This window comes from Phoenix dactylifera, unplaced genomic scaffold (assembly GCF_009389715.1).
Source record: "Phoenix dactylifera cultivar Barhee BC4 unplaced genomic scaffold, palm_55x_up_171113_PBpolish2nd_filt_p 000481F, whole genome shotgun sequence".
NCBI classification, from domain to species: Eukaryota; Viridiplantae; Streptophyta; class Magnoliopsida; order Arecales; family Arecaceae; genus Phoenix; species Phoenix dactylifera.
The window spans coordinates 248,841-276,149 of record NW_024067902.1 but is presented as its reverse complement, the minus strand read 5'-3'; the positions used below and the strand labels follow the sequence as shown (position 1 = coordinate 276,149).

General features: G+C 46.6%; 1 pseudogene; it reads left to right on the top strand.

The window, feature by feature from the left end:
• Positions 1–27,309, top strand: part of LOC120106161 — a 46,481-nt pseudogene that overhangs the window by 14,426 nt on the left and 4,746 nt on the right.

The following is a 27,309-nucleotide window of genomic DNA, read 5'->3' as shown; positions in this document are numbered from 1 at the left end:
GCAGAATTGCAAGTTGAGACCCTATTGAATTCATTTCTATCTAAGGCACAATAAAGCACATTCATAGCTTTAGAATTTAGTTGTGCCTTTCTCATGTCATGTTCATCCCAATCCTTTTCTAGTTTGGGTACCGTGACACCTTCTACATATATGGATGGGATGTATGGGCCATTTACTATAATGGTCCACATCTCATAGTCTTGGGCTTGGATGAATATTCTCATCCTAGCCTTCCAATATGAGTAGTCGGATCCATTAAAGAATGGGGGTCTTTGGGTGGACTGACCCTCAATGTGAGAAGATCCAAATGGAGTTGTCATTTCGATCTTTTACTCTTGGGTGGAAGAGTTTAGGCTCTGATACCACTTGTTGCCCAGATAGACAACCCAAGAGGGGGGGTGAATTGGGTTTTAAAATAATTTAGCTATTTAAAACGTTGTGAATGACTAATTAAAACTATTGCAAGTTGTTTAATTAATTGCTATGTGCTGTGAGTGATATGAGAGGAAGAAGAAGAGAGACAATCAATCACAAACACCAAGTTTTATAGTGGTTCGGAGCTAACCCTTGCTCCTACGTCCACTCCCCAAGTCTCACTTGGGAATTCACTATAACCCCCTTGGATTACAGCCGGTTGTTTTCCAAGCTCATAACCAAACTTGTTGTTTTACGAGCTCACAACGAACTTGGTCGGTTTTTCCAGGCTCACCGACTAGAACCACCCCGATTGTTTTCTCGGGATCACAATCGAACCCTTACACACGTTGGTTTTACACTCGGCTCACCAACCAACCTCAATACCCTTGATTCAATCCCCCGATTGAACCAAGCAGATACAAGTTGTAAATAATATAGACAAACAGAAAACTAAGCTTCTCAAAAGCAGATGGAAAACAATATAATCTGAAAAGAGTTTAGAAGCCCTCAAACGCTTTTAAGTTGGAGAAGAGGAATGGCTTCTTAAACTTCGGGTCTCCTCTTGAATGTGTAGTCGACTTGAATGCAGGAGGAGGATTCTTTAATTGCTGGGAAGATGTAGGTGGATGCAGTTAATGCAGCTCTTCCCTCTTTTTTCGTTGAAGAACAGGTTGCAGAGATTGAATGCTTGAATACTTGGAGTGGAATGGTTGTTCTCTACTTTGCTACAGTCTTCTGTGGCTATTTAAACCAATCCCCACGGAAACTAGCCGTTAGACACCTTTTTCTGCCCGTTCTGCACACTTTGCACAGCCTGACAATGTGTCCGTTGGTGGGTTGGAGTCGACTCGCGCGATCAGGAGTCGACTCGTCTGTAGCGGGAGTCGACTCATACTTTTTCGGAGTCGACTCGGCAACTGTTCCAGATTTGAATTAAAGTTGCCTTCGCGACTGGGAGTCGACTCGTCTTGACCCAGAGTCGTCTCGCCAACTTCTGGAGCTGACTTGGCTTTCTCGGAGTCGGCTCATCCCATGGAGTCCGTGGATTTATTTTTGAATTTGGTCCACTCGAGTCGACTCGTCAATCCTGGGAGTCGACTCGGCGCTCAGAGCCCGAACTCCCTATCTTCTGTCTTTTTGGCTCGTCCAGTCTTGGAGTCGACTCGAACTTCCTCGGAGTCGACTCGGCTCTCAGTTTCCGAAACTTGGTCTTCTGCCTTTTTGATGTGAAGCTGCCTTGGAGTCGAATCTAGCTGTCTGGGAGTCGACTCGAATCTCAGAGGCAGTAACTTGGTCTTCTGTCTTCTTTGTGGTCGCGGAGTCTCGGAGTCGACTCGCGTATTGCGGGAGTCGACTCGAATCTCAGAGTCCGAAAAATGCTTTCTGTCTTTTTTCTTGTGTTCCTCTGAGAGTCGACTCTCACTTTCTTTGGAGTCGACTTGCCAACCATCGGAGTCGACTCGTGTTCCACTGGAGTCGACTCGAATCTCAGACCCGAAAACTGCTCTCTGACTTTTCTGCCTGTGACTCCTTGGAGTCGACTCATACTTCTCCGGAGTCGACTCGGTAAACATTGGAGTCGACTCGCGCACTTCGGGAGTCGACTCGCTGACAGGTTTTGAATTGAAGCTTTCTGTTCGTCTGTCTGTTCTCAGTCGGAGTCGACTCGTACCGATCCGGAGTCGACTCGAGCCCGTGCCAGTGAACTTGATACGCTTGGAGTCGACTCGTGATACTCTGGAGTCGACTCGAGTCTCAGACTTTGGTTCAAGCTGACTTCTTAACTTATCCAAAATACTATGAACCAAGTCTAGAGACACTTAGAGAAGATTTTCACTGAAAACACTTAATTGAATTCATTAGTAAACAAGAAATATACTCAAATGCTTTGAGCTCATCAAAATCAAATAGGATTTTAATCAATCACTCCACATCAGTTAATATGAATAGATCATGTTGATCGATATCAAGGATTTCATCAATTTATATCGATGAAGAAAAAATGGGCTAAAACAACCTCTCAATCTTGTTTCTTTTACACACCAATGAATGCTCTCCATTGGCCTCTCTAACATATGGTTGAGGGATTATATAACAGCCCTGAGATAAGTGATGTGGCAGCTATCCTAGCTTGCATAATTATTTATGGTATCAAAACTCATGCTTACTAAAGAACATTATATAGGTACTGGTAAAGAAAGAGATACATGGTGACCTTCAACAACCCTGGATATATGTGTCATTTTAATTATATATGACACGAAATCCTGGGGTCAGTAGATGCTTAAGGGGAGACCATGTGTCTCACTTTCCTTTCTTTCAATTATTACAACTCTCCTCCATATTTACTATCTAATAAGTAGCAAAAAAATTCATAAACTTAAAAATATGATATTTTTTTTGTAAATTTAAAAAATTAAATACACATAGAACATGATCATCTCTCGAAATACTTGTAGAGACCCATACATCCTAGATGACATAAAATAGTTGCTGAGGAGCAGTGGAGCCTTATCTGATGGACCCCATCATGAGCGTACCCAAATAGTGCCAATGATGACCAGATCCTGCTCTATACATCCTAAATCATGTATACATAAACCGATGGATTTCTTATTCGAGAATAACCATCTCATATATTGTTAGCATAATTTTAGAAATTACATAACAACCAATATCAGCTCATATTTTTTTTTTTTTTAGTGTGATCCTGTATCGGTTAGTATAATTTTCTTTTGTTAGCATAATCCTGTATCGGTCAGTATTATTTTTCTTTGTTAGCATAATCTTGTTAGAGTAATTTTAGAGATCATATAACAACTTCTATCAATGAGTATTATTTTTTTATTAGCATGATTATATATCAACCTATATTATTTTTCTTGTATGGAGTCTGTACACAAATATATATAACCTCTAAGATATACCGAATATGATAGAATAGAGAAATAAAATTCTTTTTTATGTCTTTTTCTTTTATTTCTCTCTTCTTCTGCAAATATTTGAATATGGTATCAGATCTACTGATCACCTAATATGTCGTGAGCATCTCTTCTATATTTGTTGTGGTCATCGTTGCCATGTCTAGAAGCTTTGAAGACTCCCACTGCCGATCTATGTTTCTGGATGAATCAACACCCGAAAATCCTCAATTTGTTAGTGGATCCGCAAATTCTCTATTTCCCCTAAGGCTGCAAATGGGTCGGGTCGACCCGTGACCCGACCCACGTAGACCCGATCCAATCCGAATTTTAGGATCCACGAGTCCAGGTCGGGTCCTAAAATAGACCCGAATCATTTTCTGGGTCGGGCCTGGGTTCACCAAACAGACCCGACCCGATCCGAATGGACCCGAAGAGAGAGAGAGAGAGAAAGAGAGAGAGAGAGGGGAAAAGCAAAAGACATTTTTTTTTTTTTGGTGTGGGTTGTGGTACTGTTGGTCAGTGTGGGAGGATAGGAAGTTAGCAACAAGCATAGGTTCACAGAATCCAAAGGAACGTCGGCCCGTCAGGAGTCTCTCTCGATCTATTACACTGTTGATACCTCTGGTGTCTCGGTAGCTGCCTTTTTTTTTTTCCTTTTGTTTTTTGGTTTTTGTTTCTTTTAACTTTTGAAGAGAGAAAGTGAGGGAACACGGCAACTGAATATGGGTCATGTGCCAGTTTTCTGTAATGGAATTGGATTTTGGAAAAAGGCATGGGATTTTTCTTGCCCTCGTGAGAGGGGAGCTGGGAGACACCGAGTTCCGTCCAATCAGTCATATAGATAAAAAATAGTGTGATATGAAATTTGGCTTGTAGACCGACTTAGTTAGTAAGTCATGGGTCATCTCTTCTGACTGGAGCTCAATTGCAAGTTTTTCGAGTCATGGGTCACCCAGCACCCCATAATTATGATATGACCAAATTAGATTTGCCTAAATTTTTTCTCAAAAGCACAAAAAAATTGGACCCGATCGGATCCAGACCCGACCCGACTCAGATCCGGACCTGACCCGAACCCGACTCGGACCCGACCCGACCCAATCTTCAACCGGATCAGGTCCAGGTCCAAAATTGGGACCCGAACAAAAAACCGGGTCGGATCAGGGTCACCTAGGACCCGACCCGACCCGACCCGACCCGACCCATTTGCACCCCTAATTTCCCCATATATCTTTTATTTCTAGTAGTCAAAGATCCTTTATTTTCTAATGGATCCGCAGCTCCTCTCCACCACTTTTCTTCTGAGCTTCAGATCTTTGGTCGTCTCTCCTCACCGTGGCTCGGTCCCTTTTTCTCCATCTTTGGTTTCATTTGCCGATATATATTTCCAGATGAATCACACCCGAAAATACTCAATTTGTCAGTGGATCCATAAATTCTCTATTTCTCCGCATGTCTTTTATTTTTGGTAGTCAAAGATCCTTTATTTTCTAATGGATCCACAGCTCTTGTCCACTACCTTTCTTCTCAGCTTCAGATCTTCGGTCGTCTCTCCTCACCATGGCTCGGTCCCTTTTTCTCCATCTTCGGTTTCATTTGCTACCTCTGGCTCTTTAACCATCCAGTTTGAAGTCTCTTACTCCTCTTCCATGGTGCCTCCGTCTACGAGAATCATCGACCTTCGATTGCCTTTTTTCTGAGCTCTGTCCTTGCTATAACTATTAGTTTTTATATGTCTTCTCACTGCCACATCATTAGACAAATCAATCAACCAATGCTCCTCTTTCATAGTGCCTCCGTCTGCAAAGATCGTCGACCTTTGGTTGCCTTCTCTCTGAGCTCTGTCCTCGCTGCAGCTGTCATCTTCTATGCGTCTTCTCGCTGCCACATCATCAGACAAGTTAATCAGTTACATTGACAGATATATCAGTCTGTCACATCAGTCGGACACATCAGTCTGTCATATTGGCTTCTGAATTGTTATGTCAACTTTTTATTTCCTATATCAGCTTCTAAGCTGCATAACAGCTCATATTCTATCATATCAGGCTCTATGCTGCCACATCAACTCTTGATCTACCACCACGTTAGTCTCTAAGTTGCTATTTCAGCTCCTAGTCTATCATCTCTTGATTTAGTACGTCGGTTTCTAAGTATATTCATGATTTAGTTTCCAAACTCAAATTGGCACTTATAGTACTATCTTGAGTTTGAGAGAAGATGTTATCATAATTTTAGAAATCACGTAATAACCTATATCAGCCCATATTATTTTTCTTTATCGGTCAGTATTATTTTTCTTTGTTAGCGTGATCTTGTATTAGTCAATATTATTTTTCTTTGTTAGCATAATCATGTTAGAGTGATTTTAGGGATCACATAACAACTTGTATCAACGAGTATTATTTTCTTTTATTAACATGATCTTATACCGAATATGATGGAATTAAAAAAATAAAATTATTTTTTCTCTCATTTTCTTTTGTTTTTCTCTTCTTCTATAAATATTTTAACATATATATTAGTAAGATTCTTAATTAATAATTGCCATGAAAGGAGAAAACGAAGTTGCTCGCTACTGTTTCAGCACCCAACGAGTTCCCGATTGTAGATTTCATGGTAGAGACGTAGGAGAAACATGAGTTTTTAGAAACCACAGCTTATTAGTCACATGTAAATATGAACATTTAGAATTTCTTCACTCTCTCAATGTTAAAATTTAATATAAAAACAGTTCCGGGGGAACTCTAATATCTACATAATATGCAAAAAGGCCTTGAAATTGAGGGGATATCTCTTTAATATTCCAGCTTGGGCAACCAAACCATATGCCGCTTCTCTCTCCCTTTGTTTGGTGCAGAATTTTATAGTAGAGATGTAGGTGATCTAAGTGTGGGAAACGAACAACAAAGTTTTTATCTCCACGTGTTCAAGGAGTAGTGTTAAGGGCCTTGAGATTCTAAAATAACTGGTTGCTCTCAACACTGGCAACTTATATACTATCAAAATTTTTCTTATTTTCTTTTTGGGTAAGAAGATGTTATTACATATTCATTAGCATCAAAGTATAGCAAGTCACGAAACTGTAAAGTTTCACTCAAGAAAATTTTCAAATTATTAAATTAATATTGTGACACCTCGAATACAATACCAAGGTCCGAACACGACCGCACACTTTTTAGGGTAGAGCTCTAGAGAATATTATATTATAGGCGTGAAAATTTATCACAACCTTACTATCCGTAAACCAAAACGATTTCATTTCATAACAAATAACAAAACTGGTCCAATTATAAAATTTATTCATCTAATCATTTAATTTTATCCATTCATCCCTTTCTAATATGATCCCAACTATAGCCAAGCAATCATAGCCAAGTATTAAGCCACATACAGCCTGCAACTCTAAAAAAAAAAAAAAAGGAGGTTGTGAGTTTTACAGCCCAGTAAGAATTGTGAATTGCTACACCATAAGTAATAAAAAAATAATCAATTAGCAATACTAGATAAAATAAATATTGTATCAATACTCGAAAAGCTTGTACAAATAATATGTACATAACTTCTTATTATCATCTTTTCAAAAAAAGCATATACATACATATATATACACACACACACACCCATGTATACATATATACATATATACACATGTATACATATATACACACACATGTATATATATATATTTTAAATATAACCTGTTGCTGGAAATTGGACCCGGGGGCAATCTTCGGCTGAGGAGAGGGAGCGGCAGGTCCTCACAGGGGAGCGGCGATCCGTCGGCGAGCGGCGTCCTCCGTCCGGGTGCCTGCAGACAAACCGGTGGCCGGGTTTTCCGGCGCCGGCCCTCCGACGCTCAAGTCAGATGGGGGGCAAAGTGTATAAAGAGAAGAAGAACAGTGTTTGTAGAGTGTGGAATTTTTCCCAACCCCCCTCTGAGGAGCAAAGGTCCCCTTTTATAGGAGGGTCGGTTTACCTGTGATGTGATGGGGTGAGGCCATTGTACGGCTTGGCATGTTGCTCAGATCGGCGCACGATCGAGTGAATTATTACGTTGATGTCGGAGGTGAAGTCGTCGTACGACCCGAGCTGGCACGCAATCGGGCGAATTATTGCATTGGTATCGGGAGTAAGGCCGAGATCGGGAACTTATCATAGCTGATTGGACTCCGCTAGCCTGACTTGCCGTGGAGAGCTGTGAATCCGTAGATAACAGGAGCCACGCGCATTAATTGTGGAGTAAGCCGGAGATCCGCATTAATTGTGGAGTAAGCCGGAGATCCGCATTAATTGTGGAGTGAACTAGAGGTTTGTAGGGGTCATGCGCAATAAATGTCGGGGCAGTGGCAGGATATGGCCCTTGGCCGGACCTCGGAGAGGTATGGCCGTGGTAGGTGGCTGACAGGAGTAGACCTCGGGTGTCAGGAATCTTCCGGGTCGGGAGTTCTGAGGTCGGATATGTTGAGGTCGGACGTTCCGAGGTCGGACGCCGACTTCGGCTATCCAGGGTCGGCGATTGTGCGACTTCTTAGGGGTACTTGCGTCACTGGGGGGGGGGAAATCTTATTCCCCCAACACTACCCCCCGACTTCCGAGTTCGAGCAGCTTGCAGGCTCGGACGTGGGGAGTAAAGACTATCATTAGAGTTGGAGGGAATCTCATCCGCACCCTTATGCTCCTCGGAGCCTTTATGACGGGACCTGCGCCCTTTGGCGCTTCGAGGTCGCTTTATTCAGCGAACTTATGATAGGGCTCGTATCTTTATGTTTTTCGAAATAGCTGTAACAGGAGTGGCGCCTCTTGGATCTCCGAGATCGCTTCGTGCGGCGAACCCATGATGAGGGTCCCCGAGCCCGACGAGGCGGCGCCTCGATTTCGTGGTCGAGGCTCCCCGTCCATCAATGAGTATGCCGTTTCGTGCTTCGAAACGGACACGCGGCATGATCTGAGGTCGGACGTTTCCGATCTCGTATTATCGGATCATTGATCTGGGGAAGTGGAGGCTGCATCGGGGCTCCACGTGTCCCAGAGACTTATTAAACGAGGGGAGTGGGGGTGACGTCCGCTCGTTCTTCAAGGTGATCTGATCCTGCGGACCCATGATGAGGCCCCGGGATCCGATGGGACAGCGTTTCGATTTCGCACTCGATTTATTGATCTGGAGTGAATGCGGTGTCTCGGCCTCCGAGGTCGATACGTGGCGTAATCCAGTCGGGGGATGGGGACCGACTCTATCGATCTGGGCCGTCAGGGGGGTCTATATAAACCCCACGGGTCTACCCTAAGGGTTCCATTTGGTTGCCTTGCATTTTCGCCGTCCTCTTTCTTGTCCCACCCCTTGACTAAATCTTGCCATCGGTGCCCGGAGCGATTTCCGGCGATGTCCCGTAGGTTCCTATCCTGTAACTGCTAGGGTTCTTCTTCCTCCTCCTTTCTCTGTTTTCAATCTAGTTTTATTCTTCTGCAAAATGGGTCTCGGTCCTGAGGAGGTAGGGTCAAGTCTGTCGTGGGAGGAGTTGGAGTTGATCTGCTCCCGGTTCTTCTTCCAGCCCGGGTTTCGCCTCAAAACTGCAGGGCCGGAAGATAGGGTGACGCGGCCGCCCCCAGGTCGGATCGCGGTCCATCGCGAGACGCTCTGGGCCGGCCTACGGTTCCCTGTTCACGAGTTCGTGAACAACTTGCTGGTCGAGTACCAACTCGTTCCAGCACAGCTTGCTCCGAACTCGTGGAGGACTATAATCGGGTTCCTATCCTTGTGCCTCGGGCATGGGATCCCGATCTCGGTGAGCGTTTTCCGCCGGTGTTTTTTATTGAAGAAAAACCCGGCGGACGCGGAGTGGCTATACTTCGCCTTTCGGGGCAGTATGTCACTTTTTCATGGGGCCCCTTCCTCTATTCATGAGTGGAAGGGGAAGTTTTTCTTCCTCGCGTCCGAGGCGCCGTGGGGGTTCAACCCGAGGTGGGGGCACCCTCGGCTGAAGACCCTCAACAAGCTCTCCGAGCCCTCGGGGAGGGAGCTGAGGGTCCTGGACTCTTTGCGGGCCCTCGGAAAGGGGTACGACCTGACCGAGCTCCTACGGGAGGACGCCCTGGCGAGCGTGGGTCTGAGCTCGGCGCGCCCCGAGGGTAAGAGCAGTTGCATTACCTTCTTGTCTTTCCTTTTCACTTACATTGGTCTAACACTTGGGAAAATTTTTGATCTCAGATATCCCTCACATACCGACCAGCAATGTATCCCTCTTCTCCCGCCTGAAGAGGCGAGAGGCCGAGGCCGGGGGAGCTATTCCCCAGCCTCGGAAGAAGGCGAGGTCGGCCGGTGCTTCTACGTCGGCCGGGGCAAGTGGCCCAGAGGCGGGGGCCTCCGCAGCCGACCCAGGGCGGACGCGGGTCGCCGGCAACACGGGCCCAGCGGCCCCCCTTTGTCCTCCCCCTATCGCCCAGCGGGAGGGGCCGGCCGTGGTCCAATTGCGGCGCCCGGGGCCCGAGCCGACCCGAGGCCCCGAAGTGAGCGGCTCCGGGACCTCAGGCTCGGGTGTGCCGGGCTTTTTCTGGGCTTTCCGAGAAGAGTTGGTCGAGCCGAACTCCCCTGTTCCCGAGGGGAGCTCGGCTATTCATGATGCCGAGGTCGCACGCTCTGTATTCCGGCGTGCGATGCTTCCAGCGGACCGGGCCGAGTTCCGGAACTTGCCGTTGGAGGAGGTCGTTGACGGTACCTACTGCAACACCGCCCGGGTAAGTCCTCTTCGGAATCTCCTCGAAGTTATTAGTGAACTTGTGTGCTTTTCAACTCACGGCCATCTTTGTTCCTTTCTTTGCAGCATATTCACGAACTTGACACCCTGGTGTTCATCGCCCAAGGGTGTCAAGAGGAGGCCCGGCGGCTCGGCCGACAATTGGAGCCGGCCAAGAAAAGAATCGCCGAGCTGGAGGCGGCGTTGGCCGAGGCCGAGGCTCGGAGGGAGGCTACCGAGGCTGGGCGCCTCGCTATGGCGGAGGTGCTCGAGGAGGAAAAGGCCGCCCACGCCTTGACCAAGTCGGCCTTGCGCGCTTCGGAGGCGCGCCTGGGGGAGGCCCAATCCGAGGTTGCAGGCCTCAAATACGAGGGCGGGGTCTTTCGCCTCAAAATCGAGCAGCTTGAGGCTCGGGAGAAGAGGGCGCTCGAGCGAGCCGAGCATGCCGTGGAACTCTTCAAGGAGTCGGAAGAGTTCCGCGATATGTTGGAGGAGGAGACGGTGGACGGGTTTCTCCGGAGTTTCGATAACTTCCGGAAGCAGATGGCTCGGATCTGCCCCTAGTTCGATCTTTCGACGGTTCGTCCGAGAATGAACCTGGGCTACGGGTCCGACACGGACGACATTCCCGCCATTTTGACATCCGAGGCGGGATTGTACGAAGGTGACGCCGCCGAGCCCGCGACGGCGGTGGCCGAGTCGGAGGCACCTGCCGAGGCCCCCGCTACAGACCCCGAGCCCGCACCTGCCGAAGGCCCCCAGGTCATCACCGTGGACGACCCCGAGGGTGATGCGGACGCTGCTGCCGCCGCTTAGGACTCGCATACATTTTTTCTTTTTCGTTGTAATCGAGGTCGGCTTTTGAATGGCCGACCTCCAATTTTGTAATTGGCCTTCCGGCCCTTTATTAATGAAAGGTCCCTTTTATCACTTCGTTTTTCTTCCTTTCTCTTGTCGTAAATAAGGCCGGAGCCTTAACCTATCGTTCCTCCGACTTTTAACTTTGTATCTTAGTTTTCGAGTTGCTTAACGAAGTCGCCCTTTTTCCTTGGCTATATCTTGGCCTTCTTGAGTTCTGGTCATTCCAACCAAAGGGAGCTCCGAGCTTAGGTTTCTAGAAAATTTCTCTAAGTCCTACAACTCGGATCTTAGAATCGCGGAAGTTGCCATGTTTGGCCTTTAGGTTCCCAAGGCATTGAGGTCGAGCCTTAGCCCTTCAAGTAAGATCGTGCTAGGTTTGTATGTGCCGCTATTCGAGGAGTCTAGTCGGGCTTCCGAACTTAACTCTCCGGATTGTAGGATCATAGAAAAAGTCGGTGCCGTCCCGCAAGGGAGAGCATGAGCCAATAATCGAGTTGTCGCCAGGGTTTCCTAATTTTCATCCTCGGATTTTGCCGAGGTCTCGGTGAGCGGGGTCGGTACCCTTAAAAGATACCTCGGCCCTTCCGGACCCAATTGGTATGTCCGCGGTCACGGTTGTCTTCGTAGCTCGACATTGGAGACTACGTATGGGGGCCGAGTTGGGCCCTAATTTATGAGGACTTGCATAAGTCGTGGAGACTTGACGGGCGGAGCATGCATAATGTTGATGGGAGATCGGTCTTAAGCCGACTCATAGGAGTGGTCCGACTTTGGGCGAAATAAGGCTCCGACTTCGACTGAGATTCCGCTAGCAGTGCGTAGATAAAATCTGACAAGGAGGGCGTCGAGTTAGATGTACCTTTTGCATTCCCAGAATTGTACCCCACATGGCGGAGTGGGTTGTTTCCCTTCCTCGTCAGCTTTCGGAGTCGTTTTTTGACTTGTTAGGGGACTCGGGCTTCTCACAGACCCGATGACGCCCGCCGAAGTCGAGAGGATCTGGGAAGGCTTCATTGATCCGTAGCTCTTTCCAAGGTCAAGGGAGTTTGAGATCCTACGGTCGGACCTCGGGGCGCCCCAACCTTGGTCGAGGGATCTTGCGTCAGGTCGGCGGGTCTGAGGACGCTTTGCTGACCTGCGGTGCATCCCGAGGTCGAGGGAGTTTGGGACTCTACGGTCGACCCTCGGGGCATCCCGACCTTAGTCGAGGGATCGTTCGTCAGGTCGATGGGTCTGGGCACGCTCTATCGACCTGCGACGCTTCCCGAGATCGAGGGAGTTTGGGACTCTACGGTTGACCCTCGGGGCATCCCGACCTTAGTCGAGGAATCGTTCGTCAGGTCGATGGGTCTGGGCACGCTCTATCGACCTGCGACACTTCCCGAGGTCGAGGGAGTTTGGGACTCTACGGTCGACCCTCGGGGCATCCCGACCTTAGTCGAGGAATCATTCGTCAGGTCGATGGGTCTGGGCACGCTCTATCGACCTGCAACGCTTCCCGAGGTCGAGAGAGTTTGGGACTCTACGGTCGACCCTCGGGGCATCCCGACCTTAGTCGAGGAATCGTTCGTCAGGTCGATGGGTCTGGGCACGCTCTATCGACCTGCGACGCTTTCCGAGGTCGAGGGAGTTTGAGACTCTACGGTCGATCCTCGGGGCATCCCGACCTTAGTCGAGGAATCGTTCGTCAGGTCGATGGGTCTGGGCACGCTCTATCGACCTGCGACGCTTCCCGAGGTCGAGGGAGTTTGGGACTCTACGGTCGACCCTCGGGCCATCCCGACCTTAGTCGAGGAATCGTTCGTCAGGTCGATGGGTCTGGGCACGCTCTATCGACCTGCGACGCTTCCCGAGGTCGAGGGAGTTTGGGACTCTACGGTCGACCCTCGGGGCATCCCGACCTTAGTCGAGGGATCTTGCGTCAAGTCGACGTTTCGTCGTCCTGCGATACTTCCCGAGGTCGAGGGAGTTTGGAGCTCTACGGTCGAGCCTCGAGGCATCCCGATTTTAGTCGAGGAATCTGAGGATCACAGACGACCCAACATTAGAGGAGAATTATAATCATTGAAATAGGCGAATCATTTGCGGAAAAGAGACTGAGTCCATAGTCCTGATTGTCTTGAACCCCTAGGGGTTTTATTGGTAGTACATTCGTAGATTCTCGGAGTTCCAGCTTCGCGGAATCAGAGTCCCCTCTAGGGACTTTAATTTGTATGCTCCGAGTCACTGTACTCGGGCGATCTGGTACGGCCCTTCCCAATTTGGGGCGAGCTTTCCTTGCTCAGTTGGTTGAGAAGCCTCGGCTCTCCTGAGGACGAGGTCCCCTACTTTGAAGAGCTTGGGCTTGACTCTGGAGTTGTAGTATTGGGCCGTCCTCTGTTGGTATCTCGCCATACGGACCCGGGCGACCTCTCGTGTCTCTTCAACGAGGTCCAAGTTGCTCCTGAGCCGAGAGGAATTGGTGTCGGGGTCGTAATGCTCCACCCTTGAAGAAGGGAGGCCGATCTCGAGCGGGATGACGGCCTCAGTGCCGTATGCTAGGTTGAAGGGGGTCTCTCCCGTGGGTAGTTGGAACGTAGTCCGGTATGCCCAGAGGACGTTGTACAAGTCCTCGACCCACTGTCCTTTGGACCGATCAAGCCTAGCCTTGAGCCCCTGCAAAATAGTACGGTTAGTTACCTCAGTTTCCCCGTTTGTCTGGGGATGGGCAACCGAGGTGAAGCGGTGGTCAATGCCGAGCTCAGAGCAAAATTCCCTGAAGTGGACATTGTCGAACTGCCGACCATTGTCGGATATAAGGATACGGGGTAGTCCGAATCTGCAAATTATGGACTTCCACATAAAGTCCCGCATCTTTTGCTCGATGATCCGGGCTACAGGTTCGGCTTCGACCCATTTGGTGAAGTAGTCGATGGAGACGACCCGGAACTTTCTTTGTCCGGTGGCCAGGGGAAAAGGCCCCAGAATGTCGATCCCCCATTGGGCGAACGGCCAGGGGGCGATAATGGAGGTCAGCAGGGCTGAAGGTCGGCGCTGGATATTAGCGTTCCGTTGGCACCGATCGCACTTCCGGACGAAATCCGTCGCATCTTTCTGGAGCGTGGGCCAATAGTATCCTTGCCGCAGGATCTTATGGGCTAATGCCCGACCCCCCAGGTGATTTCCACAGATTCCTTCATGGACCTCTCGGAGGGCATAGTCCGCCTCAGAGGGGCGGAGGCATCTGAGAAGAGGAGAAGTAAATGATCGACGATAAAGTCTGTTTTCGTACAAGACATACCGGGGAGCTTGGCGTTTGATTCGACGAGCTTCTGCCTTGTCATGGGGTAGGGTTCCGTCCTGAAGGTAGCAGACGAACCCGTCGATCCAGCTCGGTTCAAAGTCGATACACATGGTAGGTTCTGGCTCCTCCGTGCTGGGAGCCTGTAGGTACTCGAGCGTTGTCCCCTTGGGAAGCTCGCTCATGCGGGAGGTTGCCAGCTTGGACAACTGGTCTGCCCTGAGATTCTCCGCTCTGGGAATGTGCTGAATGTCAAAAGAGTTCAGAGTAGACGTGAATTCCTGCACCTTTTGGAGGTACTTCTGCATGGATGGCTCTTTTGCTTCGAAGTCTCCCTGGATCTGGCTTACCACCAGCTGGGAATCACTGAAGGCTCTTAAGTCTTCCACTTTCAGTTCTTTCGCCAGCTTGAGCCCGGCGATGAGAGCCTCGTACTCAGCCTCGTTGTTCGAGGCCGGGAACTCGAGGCGCAAGGCTTGCTCGGCCACCACTCCGTCTAGACTGGTGAGGATGAGTCCGGCCCCGCTACCCCCCGAAGTTGAAGACCCGTCCGAGTGCAGGACCCATGGTGGCCTTGGTGCTTCCTCCATGGATATGGACGGCAGCTCGGGGTCGTCCGGCAGGGTACACTCTACGATGAAATCAGCGAGTATTTGAGCTTTGATAGCCGGCCTGGGCCGATATTCGAGGTCAAATTCCTCGAGCTCGACTGCCCATTTGGCGATCCTTCCCGCACAATCCGACCTTTGCAATATTTGCTTCATGGGCTGGTCGGTCAGTATAGCTATTGTGTGGGCTTGGAAGTAAGGCCTGAGTCTTCGAGCCGAAATGATAAGAGCGAAGATGGTCTTCTCGAGCTTGGAGTATCGGGTCTCAGCATCCCTGAGGACCCGACTGATGTAGTAAACCGGCTTTTGGAGCTTGTCCTCTTCCCGGACGAGGACTGAGCTCACTGCAACTGGGGAGACGGCCAGGTATAAGTAAAGGACTTCGCCCCTCTGTGGCTTGGTGAGTAGCGGGGGAGAGGCCAGAAGGCTCCGGAGCTCCTCAAAGGTTAACTGGCATTCTTCTGACCACCGGAAGTCCTTCGGCCGTTTAAGGCTTTTGAAGAATGGGAGGCAGCATTCAGCTGATCGGGAGACAAACCTCCCCAAGGCGGCAACCCGCCCTGTGAGCCGCTGCACCTCCTTGACTGTCTTCGGAGGCGCCATTTCTTGCAGTGCTCGGATTTTCTCAGGGTTGGCTTCAATTCCGCGCTGGGTCACTATGAAACCCAGGAACTTGCCCGAGGTGACTCCGAACGCGCACTTCGCCGGGTTGAGCTTCATTCGGTATCTCCTGAGCTTGGAGAACGTCTCGTTGAGGTCAGCTACGTGATGTTCCGCCGTTCGGCTCTTCATCAGCATGTCATCCACGTAAACTTCCATATTTCGGCCGATCTGGTCTTTAAAAATTTGGCTGACCAGTCTCTGATAGGTGGCTCCAGCGTTCTTCAGGCCAAAGGGCATTACCTTGTAGCAGTAGGTGCCCTTGTCGGTGATGAAGGCCGTCTTCTCCTCGTCCTCTGGCGCCATTCGGATTTGATTGTACCCTGAAAAGGCGTCCATAAAAGTTAGCAGTTGGTGTCCTGAGGTGGAATCGACGAGTTGGTCGATGCTTGGGAGGGGGAAGCTGTCTTTTGGGCAGGCCTTGTTCAGGTCGGTGTAGTCCACGCACATGCGCCACTTTCCGTTGGCCTTCTTTACGAGGACTACGTTGGCGAGCCAGTCCGGGTAGGAGACCTCCCGAATGAAGCCGGCTCCGAGGAGTTTGTCCACCTCCTCGGCTGCAGCTCGTTGTCGTTCCGGGGCGGAGCCCCTTTTCTTCTGCTTTACAGGTCTGCTGGTTGGCTTCACCTGGAGTCGATGGACCATGACCTCAGGGTCAATTCCCGGCACATCCGCGGGCGACCAGGCGAAGACGTCAGCGTTGTCCCGCAGGAAGCTGATGAGGTGATCCCTCTCGCGGGCGCCAAGGCCGGAGCCGACCTGCACAGTTAGCTCGGAAAAATTTTCTTGTAGTGGAACTTGAACAAGAAGCTCACCGGGCTCTACTTGCTTCTTCCAAAGGGTGTCCCTCGCATCGAGGGTTTCTATAGGTAGTGAGGGACCCGTTGGCTGAACCGGCACCTCGGTTGGCTGCCTTACTTTGTGGGCCGCCACGTAGCATTGCTTGGCAACCAGCTGATCTCCGCGGGCCTCGCCTACCCCTTGGCCGGTGGGGAACCGCATGAGCAAATGGCGGGTTGAAATCACGGCTCGAAGGGCGTTTAGCCCCGGCCGCCCAAGGATGGCGTTGTAGACCGAGGGCAGACGGACCACAAGAAAGTCCGTCCTCACAGTGCTCTCTCGGGGAGCGAGGCCAATTGTGACAAGGAAGCTGGCCTCACCTTCAACCGGGACCGAATCTCCTGTGAACCCAACCAGTGGGGCATTAATTTTTCGGAGATGTCCTTCCGGCAACCCCATTTTTTGGTAGGCATGATAATACAAAATGTTGGCTGAACTTCCATTGTCAACTAGGACACGCTTTACATCAAACCTATTTACAATCATAGAGATGACCACAGCGTCATCATGAGGGGTCTCGACCCCTTCCAAGTCCTCGTTCGAGAACGAGATGACTTCATCAGCACGCGGGCGCTTTGGGGGTGCTTCCTGGGCGACTGCTCCCGCCGAGGCCCTTCCAATCATATTGATGGTGCCGGCGATAGGCCTGTTGTCGTCCGGATTTTCGGGCGGTACGGGGTTCTCCGCCGGCCTCCTTTCCTCACGTCGGTTCCTCACGAACCGGTTGAGTACTCCCCGACGGATGAGCGCTTCTATCTCGTCCCGGAGCTGGAAGCAATCCTCCGTGTCATGCCCATGGTCTCGATGGAAGCGACAGTACTACCTGGGATTACGGGGGACCCCCGTGTCTCGCATGGGAGGCGGGGGTCGGAAGAAGTCCCGGCCCTCGATTTCCATCAGGATCTCGGCCCGGGGAGCATTGACAGGTGTGTAGTTCTCGTATCTCCCCGGGTATGTCCGAGGCTGTGGTGGAGACCTCGGTCGAGGAGGGGTCCTCTGCTGAGGTCGTCCCTGCTGCCGGGGCGGGCTCCTCAGTCGGGGGAGATTCTTCTCTCGACGGGGAGATCGGCTCCTTTGTCGGCCGCGTTTCTCGCGGCGTTTCTTCTGCTTCTTTGAGGCGGGCTCAATTGCTCCCCGCCTGGAGGCGACCGCCTCCTCGGCCTTGGCATACTTCCGGGCTTGGGCCAACATATCAGTGAAGTCGGCCGGGAAGCTCTTCTCGATGGAGAAGAGGAATCGGTAGGAGCGAACCCCAGTCTTCAGAGCCGACATGGCTATCGACTGGTCTAGCTCGCGAACTTCCCACGTGGCGGCGGTAAAGCGGTCCAGATACTCCTTGAGGGATTCCCCCTCCTTCTGTTTGATGTCCAAGAGGGAATCTGACGTCCGTCGTTGACGTCGGCTGGCAGCAAAATTGGTGGCGAACTGCCTGCCGAGTTGCTCAAAGGAGGATACCGTGTTCGGCTTCAGTCCAGAAAACCAAAGCCGAGCGGTCCCTCGGAGGGTTGCTGGGAAGGCCTTGCAGAGCATGGCCTCCGAGGACCCTTGTAGAGCCATAAGGGCTCGATAACTCTCCAAATGGTCGAGGGGGTCGGTCATTCCGCTGTAGGGCTCTACTTGAGGCATTTTGAACCTCGCGGGGACCGGCTCATCCTCGATCTGGCAGGAAAAGGGGGACTTGGTAGTAAATTCGAAGTCTCCCTCCTGCCTTGCCTTCTTGCTGTGGAGCGCTGCAATTTGGCGCTCCAAATGCTCAACTTTCCTGTCGAGCTCCCCCACCCGTGGGATTGTCGCCGTAGTCTGTGCCGGCCCACGGTGGTCTGGGGCTGACTCAGCCTCAGAAGGTTGGGGTCTTCTGTTGAAATCTTCCCCCGATAGCTCTCTTTGGGGGGAAGTCCGCTCTTCATTGTTGGCTCTGGAGGAGCCATGCAAATTCTGGCCTGGGAGAACCGGGCCGTTGGGAAGAAATTTCGGCAGGACCTGGGCCTGCAGGGGAAGCGTTGGTAGGGCCTCCTCGCACCGCAGGCCTTGAACGGCGGCGGCCAGGGTCTGGACTTGCTGTACCAGGGCATTAAACTGTTCCGGCTGGACCTGAGGAATCGGGTCAGCCGGAGTAGGCGAATTCTGGATGGAATGTCCAGGACTCTGTGGGGGACGCCGGGAGATGTTGGAGGCTCCCTTGCTTCTCAACTTCATGATTGCTACTCGCGCCCTTCCTCTAGCGCCAACTGTTGCTGGAAATTGGACCCGGGGGCAATCTTCGGCTGAGGAGAGGGAGCGGCAGGTCCTCACAGGGGAGCGGCGATCCGTCGACGAGCGGCGTCCTCCGTCCGGGTGCCTGCAGACAAACCGGTGGCCGGGTTTTCCGGCGCCGGCCCTCCGACGCTCAAGTCAGATGGGGGCAAAGTGTATAAAGAGAAGAAGAACAGTGTTTGTAGAGTGTGGAATTTTTCCCAACCCCCCTCTGAGGAGCAAAGGTCCCCTTTTATAGGAGGGTCGGTTTACCTGTGATGTGATGGGGCGAGGCCATTGTACGGCTCGGCATGTTGCTCAGATCGGCGCACGATCGAGTGAATTATTACGTTGATGTCGGAGGTGAAGTCGTCGTACGACCCGAGCTGGCACGCAATCGGGCGAATTATTGCATTGGTATCGGGAGTAAGGCCGAGATCGGGAACTTATCATAGCTGATTGGACTCCGCTAGCCTGACTTGCCGTGGAGAGCTGTGAATCCGTAGATAACAGGAGCCACGCGCATTAATTGTGGAGTAAGCCGGAGATCCGCATTGATTGTGGAGTAAGCCGGAGATCCGCATTAATTGTAGAGTAAGCCGGAGATCCGCATTAATTGTGGAGTGAACTAGAGGTTTGTAGGGGTCATGCGCAATAAATGCCGGGGCAGTGGCAGGATATGGCCCTTGGCCGGACCTCGGAGGGATATGGCCGTGGTAGGTGGCTGACAGGAGTAGACCTCGGGTGTCAGGAATCTTCCGGGTCGGGAGTTCTGAGGTCGGATATGTTGAGGTCGGACGCCGACTTTGGCTATCCAGGGTCGGCGATTGTGCGACTTCTTAGGGGTACTTGCGTCACTGGGGGGGGGGGAAATCTTATTCCCCCAACATAACCAATTGTTCAACAACAGTTTCTTATGTCATATCATCTGCTTCTCATTAACTTGATTTTCATGTTTCTTATCAATTATTTTCCAGCTATGGACTAACCAAGATCATAACCCAGTCCAAGATTGACAAAATCTATGCATAAGCTCGTAGAGGCTATCCTGTGCATAAGCTCGTAGAGGCTATTCTATATATAAGCTCGTGGAGGCTATCCCATGCGTAAGCCCGTGGAGGCTATCCCATGCATAAGCTCATGGAGGCTATCCTATACATAAGCCCATAGACACTATCCCATGCGTAAGCCCGTCAAGGCTGTCCCATGATGAGGTTAATCCAAACTATAACTCGCCAGTCAGATTTACATGTTACTCTTATCAAATCGATTTCTACTTATATAATAAGTTTCTCTCAAATTCAACGTATCTTTGTTCACATATTTATGTTTTAAATATATAATACATATAATAACTATACGAATATATTTGTACTGAAAATTATATAAAACATGCCATCACATGCCAAGCCAAATTTATCAATGTAAATCTCATGATGCAAATCTAGCATTACAAACCAATATATATATATAATCGGTGACCCACTATAAAGATTCTTAGCTCTATCGCAATCCAACACAGCTACAACGCTACCAATCCACACATAACTTGTCTGGTTAATTTAATATCAATATAAAACTAACTTATACCTTCACAATCATCAACAATGTTGATTAATTAATTTCTCACTAATTTCATAATTTTAGAGTTCCAGTATTTGAATTATCCACATTCTCTATCCTTCTTTAATTGAAAATTAAAATAAAAGGTCAGGGCCATACCTTGATTTAGAAACTAAGGTATAAGATCTCATTGGGCTTCTTCTTATCCAGATGACTGTAGCCCCAATACAAAACCAAGACCAACTTTATATAGAAAGAAGTATAAGGCCAGTTAGATGACAATACCTAATAATTTGTAACTCAATCCATCTGATCAAGGAATATATATCCAATAAAAAAAACATAATAGATCAGGGGTCAATTATGGGTTCAATGGTAGCGGACAACAATCAAGGTGAAGGAAGGATAGGGTTGATTAGATAGCAGCATCTGATCATCAGAGTCGGTCTGCTCTTGCCAATCAAACCAGTCAACTCATGAAACAAGAATCAGGATATAATGTAGAAAGGTCAATAAAGATTGATAATAATAATGATGAAATTCAAACGTGCTCAGTAAGTGCTATGGTGGAGGCCAACATGTTGCATGGCTAACCGAGGTTATCACAATGATGTCCGTCCTAGAACCTCTACGGGGTTGACCAAAGAGCACAAAGGGGAACAAAGGAGAGAGAAGGATTCTTCAGTTAGAAGCATACAGAGAGAAAAAGGAAGAAGAGAGAAGAAAAGGGAGGAATCTATCTCCTTTCTCAAAATAGGGGAGGTTTGTGATTGATCGGAATGGATGCAGCCTTGGCGGTCGGTAGTGGCGGCGGCCTGATGTTCAGTCTTTGGTGATAACCACGACGGCATCAAGACCCACGTCGGTTGGTGATCGAGGCTCGAATATGGTAGTAGAGCATGCTAGAAGCTTGATCGAAGCTTCGACAAAGACCTCGACCTCAAATCATGGTGAAGAATGCAGAGAAAAACCAGAGCAAACAGGGCATTGCGTCATCATCCGAATATGGTGACTCGCCAGTGAAAATTGGGCTAATGTAGTCATTGATGATGGCTGAGGAATTCTAGAATAAATATATAAGAGAGGTGGGGTTGATTACCTTGCTCCGGTGAGGCAAATCGACAGTAGTTTGTTGAGAAATATCGATAGAAATTAGGGACACTTCATGCTTGATTGATCGAGAATTAGAAGTGGGATCATGAGAGAAAAGAGAGGAGGGTGTTTTATAGATCGATTTTCATGGTCTCGCCGGTTTTTGGATCGCAATGAGACTCCTAGTCTCTGGCATAATTGGGGAGGATGAAGACTCCCAGCCGGTGTCTTCTGCGCCCCTCCCTCATGTGCATTGCACGTTTGAAGCCCAAGGGTCTAGGCCTCTTTAGGCCGGCCCACCAGCTCATGAAAATTTTGGATTATTACAAATATAATTTGTCTAAGGCTGTAAATAGATCGGATTTAATATATCTATATTTATATCTATATTTTTCAACAAATACAAATATAAATATAAATAATAAATAGATATTAAAATTAATATTCATATTTGTTCTAAACGGATATAGATACGAATTGGATATTAAACATATCTATATTTGTTATAAATGGATAGATATTACATATATCCATATTTTCTTATCCAAATATGGATATAAATTAAATACTTTTTTGGATATTAATTAAATTTTAGTAAAACTTACTGATGAAAACTAGCAATAAAGATATGATCCAAAAAGATTCAATTAAAAAATTTAATTTTAAAAAGTATTTATCAATAATAAAAACTAACAATTTCATAAAGGATATACTATTCAAGGTTGCTTGTCACCAAAGTAAACGAGATCTACGGCGCCTCTAAAGTGTCTCACGGCTACTGCTAATTGCAATCGTCAGTAGAAACTAGGAAGTGGATAGAATCTTTAAAACCCTGGTTATTTGAAGACATTGAAGAGGAAAGAGAAACGAGACGGACGAACAAAAGGTTTGAATCTTTGATGATGGTTATCCGATATTTGGATTCCTTTTAGTGTAAATTTGATTAATCACTTAATTGGTTTTTTGATTTAACTTAACTTAAATCCGAATCCAGAAAAATCAATTATATGTGCATCCGTATCTGTATCCAGAAGCTTTTGAATTGACTATCCAGATTTATACTCAAAATTAATTGAACCAAATAAATAGTATCCAAATCTAATCCGAATTAGATATGAAGATGACCGATTATAATCTGACCTTCTTTTAGCTCTAAATTCTTAAAAAGCTACCCAATACACCATATTGTTTCCTATATTGTTTCCCTATATCCTCTTAAGTCCTCCTCCTAAGGTGGACGGCCACTATCATATTAAATAAAAATTATTCCGTACTTAAAAAGTAAAAATCATTAAAATAAAGGAAAGAATTTCGTCTCACATGCGACACTTTTTTCTATCCGTACAGCAGCCAGAGAGCAAGCTACGAACTCCAAATCCTACTCTCATCCACCAAAATCAAGATTTTTTAATTCCCGACACAATATCTCTCTGAATCATGATCTTGATTAACTTCAATCAACATGATAAGTGAAAAAAAAACTCGGTTTAATTAGTAATTTTAAAATTAAAATTTAAAGTTTGGTAATATCTCAGTTTTAAAATATTGATCAATATGAGCATATTGTATTGATTAATATCTCAGATTTTATCAACTTATATTGATCGAGATAATAAAGCCGAAATTTCGACCTTTAAATCACAAAATCAGCCCTGAATTATATATATATATATATATATATATATATATATATATATATATATATATATATATATATATATATATAAACCCAAAAAAGAAAGCAAGGCCCTGTCAGAACCCAGAAGCAAAGCATCAAAAAATGTCAATATGAGCATAATTGATTAATATCTCAGATTTTATCAACTTATATTGATCGAGATAATAAAGCCAAAATTTCGACCCATAAATCATAAATCAGCCGTGAATTATATATATATATATATATATACCCAAAAAAGAAAGCAAGGCCCTGTCAGAACCCAGAAGCAAAGCATCAAACTGGACAAAAACCATTCTCTCCATTAAAAAGATGCAGATAACCCTAACAAGATCAACTCAGAGATTTCTAATTTATATAAAAAACAAAGAAAAAGAGTGAGGAAAGAAAAAGATCGCCATCACCACCACAACGGCTAAGACCCTACACTGTCTTCTTTTTCTTCTTCTTCTTCTTCTTCTTCTTTTTGTTCTTCTTGTTCTTGCTCTTCTTGGTCACAGCGCCGGCGCCGCCCCCCCAGATCCGGTTACTGATCTCGAAGGAGGCGGTGTTGAAGGCCCCCACGGCGGCGCCGACGCGGATCTTGTAGCGCTTCTCCTCGTAGCTCCGCCGGAGCTCGCGGATCTTGGCGAGGACCTCCTCGCTGGTGAAGGAGGAACCTCGGAGGGCCCGGGCGATCCGGCCGAAGAGGGGCACCGACGGGTCGAAGGCCGTCGCCGCCTCCTCCGCGATCTCCAGCGCCGCTCGCAGGAGCCGCACCTCGTCCGTCTCCGTCCACCCCTTCCGCCTCTCCGCCGGACCGGCGCCGCCGGCCACGTGCGGTGGGGATGACGACATCAACGCGTTGGGACGTGCGTGGCGGTAAAAACAAACAAAAAGGATGGGTGGAATCATTTATATTAGAGGTGGGGTGGTGGGCACGTGCGAACTGCGTGGTTTGTCGCAGCGGGAGGTTCGTTTGATGGAGGGCTGTGAATCCATTGGATACAATCTTGGGTTATATTAGTGCCTCTTTTTCACGACCACTCAAAACAAAACTCGGAAATCCCACCCAGAAAAATTTGGGGCACGATTCAGGTGGTTCCAATTTCTAACATGATGATCTTTCTCATTGCAGGAATTTAGCCCAAAATTACCTGACTGGTCCGTTGCCAGCATTTATTGGCAATTTGACTGCCATGCAATACTTGTAAGATTCTCATATCTTTATTTCTATTTTTTGGTGGGGCTTGCAAAGTCAATTTTGAAGGTAACTTACCTCTTCTCATCTGGTCCCATAATCATCACTAGGAGTGTAGGGATTAATGCATTGTCAGGTCCTATACCAAAGGAACTTGGGAAACTTCAGAAGCTGCTATCACTGTAAGAAATCTTTCCTTTTAATCCTTGGTAAATTTTGTTTTTTACTTGTTCTTCTATATTATGATGACACCATGGTTATATTGCATTTCTTTCTGAAGATTAATGTAATCTTTACAGAAACTTGGTAAGCAGACAGGGCTAAGTCTATTTATCTTTTACTCTTTTTCACAGGGGTATGGGTACCAATAATTTTAGTGGTCCACTCCCTCCAGAGCTTGGGAATTTGACAAGTCTAGAACAATGGTTAAATCTCTATTACTGCTTTAATTTTTATTATCTTGCAGTCAAGCACCACATTTCTTTTCTTGGTTTTCTTGTGCCATTATAGGCAGCAAAATATAAACTTAAGTGAATTGGCTGATGCCCCATCTGTAACACCCCCTCCACTGCCTAAGGGAGGTTCTCTCTGTTTGAGTGCTGGGTGGTGCATCTCCTTGTACTTGACCTTGGCAATTTACATTGGGTGGGTGGGGCTTCCCTCCCCTTCTCTCAAAAAAATGTGAATATAAACTTAATTCCATTAATCTATTATCTTATGTGCAGGTACATGGATAGTTCTGGAGTCAGTGGTGACTTGCCATCCACATTGTCTAATCTCAAAAGCTTGCAGATCCTGTAAGTCCTAATAAATAATTTTTGAGTATTTAGTTGTGGGCAAGATTAAGTGCCTTATAGAATTCTTCTTGTATTTTCAGGTGGGCATCAGACAACAATTTCACAGGCAAAATACCTGAGTTTATTGGGGGCTGGACAAACCTAACCACTTTGTAAGATTAATTACTAGTACGTTCAGTAGTCATTCTTTAACATTACATGGTCTATTTCTAAGAAAATATACATGGTATTATTTTCTCATTTTCATAAAATTCACTCCGACACACCATGATGTCCTTTCTGCAACGAACGCCTTTGCCATCAATATCATATTTCGTCCACTGAGCAGGGTGAATATATCCTCACAAAGTCATAATGTACTTGCTTTTCCATAATTACTGGGCAAACTATTGGTGATGGATTTACCATGAGCTTAAAGATGTTTCAGACTATGTCTTGTACATGTCGAAATATATTAATGTTTTTCTGATCACTGGATAATCATCACATATTTTCCATGACAAACTCAGTGTAATTATATACAGGTTATTGCGCTCACATACAGAACACTTTCAATTGCATTCCATCTAATATTAATTTTGAAGTTTGGTGGGAAGAAACAAGAAGCATAGCATTTTTTTTATATATATAATTTTGAATTACTATCTAATCATGCAATTTATCTTGTAGGAGATTCCAAGGCAACTCTTTCGAAGGTCCAATTCCTTCAAGTTTTTCTAATCTCGTCAAATTGAGTGACTTGTAATGTCTTGTAGCTTCTTGTCTCTATAAGATGTTTTTATGATTTCAATTAATATGTCAGTGTGATGACTTGCAGTCAGCTTGCATGATTATCCAGCTGACAACTACTCATTTTATGATGCAGAAGGATAGGTGATATAATAAATGGGAGCTCTTCTTTGGGCTTTATTAGTAATTTTACATCTTTGACAACCTTGTAAGGCCACATAGTTTTTATCAAATATTTAAATCCAATATTGTACTTTATTGTGCTCTAAAATAAATCCTGCCATATGATGTTTTCCTTGCCCAGGATCTTAAGGAATAGCAAGGTGTCTGATACTATTCCATCAAACTTTGCACAGTACCCAAAATTACTGAAGTTGTAAGAACTTTTTGCGGCACATAATTTAAGTTAAACAAGGCCCACGACAATCTTTATGTGTTTTTTTTTTCGTTACTGCTATAGTAATTATTCTTATTACCCATTTCTTCAGGGATTTGAGCTTCAACAACATTACAGGCCAACTCCCTCAGTCGCTCTTCAATTTAAGCTCACTCAACTACTTGTAAGAATGTCTTTAAACAGATAATCGATCCATTCCTTCTATTAGATTTCGACTAACATATTAACTTTTCTACATTCATTATAATGTCTCTCCATACAGATTTCTGGGCAACAATAGCCTATCTGGAAATTTGCCGACTCAAAAAAGCACATCACTTATCAATATGTATGTGCATCTTGTTTATTTCATCTGAACTGATGCAAGTTGGCTAAATTTTCTATTGCATGAGTCTTAGAGTAATTTACTCATTTCTGTTAAATAGAATTCTAATGCTTGTCATATTTGTTTTTTCAAACTATAACTTGCATTCAGCTGATGAAAGAATGTCCATTTTTTCTTCTTTCTAATGAGGGAAATGAAAGATTGTTCCTTTCAGTTTTCTTGGTTCTTTTTTTCTTCTTTTTGTCTTAACATGTTTTTCCTTATTGTTATATAGATATGCGAGGTTAATGTTGTTTGATGAATGATGATATATTCTGCTTCCTCTAGAGTTTGCATTATTAGCTCTAAACTCTGTCTTTCTCTGCAGAGATTTATCATACAATCAACTTTCAGGACAATTTCCTTCTTGGGTTAGCCAACAAAATTTACAGCTGTACGTTTCATATTTTTAATGTGGCTCAATATTTTATAACTAAATTTTGAGCATATATATGAATATGAGCAATAGTTTCTGTGATTAGCATGAAAAAAGCCATACTATATTTCTTTTTACTCTTTTGACTAAAGGGAGGATAATTCCACCCTTAAATAATGAAAGAAAAATAAAACATTAAAATTCAAAAGTACAGGCTAGATTTAAACATTGTTAGCTTTTTTTTTTGTGAGAAATATGGTAGTAATGTGTTACCACCAGTTTTGAACAGCTTAACAGCTGTTGGCCAAAATTAGCTTTTCCTGGATTGCTTTTGTCCATGGAACTTTTTTATTTCTTACAATAACCACAGGCTAATAGTGTTAATTAAGTGGCTAATAATGCCTAGATCTTCCGATAATAAAGTCCCTTCGCTGTATTTTCCACAGGAACTTGGTGGCCAACAATTTTGTGATTGATAGTTCCAACGGCAGGTAGCTACCACTATTTAGCACACACTGTAATAAATTTCATGGTAAGAACTATTTCATTCCCAAGTGTCACTAAAATCATTTCATTT